Raw genomic sequence first — 998 nt, forward strand, 5'->3', positions numbered from 1 at the left:
GGGAGGCAGAGGTTGCAATGAGCAGCACACCACTGCACTCCAGCCTGGATGACAGAGCAAGACTCTGCCTAAAACAAAAAAACTAATGTAAGATGTTAATAGGAGAAACTAGGTGTAGGTTGTATGGAAACTCCCTGTACTATCTTTATAATTTTTCTATTAATCTAAAGCTATCCTAAAATTGAAAGTCCATTTTTAAAACATTTAAAGGGGGAGATTAGATAATTTCTAGGAGAGTTTTTAGCCCCAGCATTCTGAGATCTAAATGTAAAATAATGAATCTTCAAGTTTAGCAAGGAAAGAAAGAAAATCTCTTCTTAGAGGTAGGAAATTGGATCATGCAACCTCAAAAATATGTGTATGTCTATAAATATCATATTACCATTTCATATGAATTCATTTGTAACTTGCCTATCCAGCAATGTGTTTTCTGAATGTATCCATACTGATACAGAGAGAGAATTCATTCATAGTTAACTGAAGTAGAGTAGTTCAATGTATTCTGTAACGTGTTTATGCAGTCTCACATGATGAACATTAATGTTCTTTCCATTTTTTCACCAGTATAAACACAGCAATGAATTTGTCTAAACATGTTTGCTTGTACATGTGAGCAAGAATTTCACAAGTGTATATATACAATTAGGGTAGCAAATATACAAAGCGTTTAGATACTGCCAATTTGACCTCCAAAGGATTTGTACCAACTTACTTTCTAACCAACAATGTATTTCACAGTTTCATTTTCTCTACATATTCACTAACCCTTTGAAGGGTATTTCATTTTTTAATTTCAGTTTCCCTGAATACTAACAGAGTTGACATTCAGAGTTCTATTCTATGAGTTGGATATGATTAACATTTGCTCATTTTTTTCCTTGTTTGCTTTTATTTTCCTCAGTGATTTATAGAATATATATATATTCTTGATAGTAATCCTTTACTGATTATACTTGTTACAAATATCTTGTTCAAGTTTTTGGTGAGTCTCCTGACTT

This window comes from Colobus angolensis, unplaced genomic scaffold, assembly GCF_000951035.1.
Source record: "Colobus angolensis palliatus isolate OR3802 unplaced genomic scaffold, Cang.pa_1.0 Scaffold286, whole genome shotgun sequence".
NCBI classification, from domain to species: Eukaryota; Metazoa; Chordata; class Mammalia; order Primates; family Cercopithecidae; genus Colobus; species Colobus angolensis.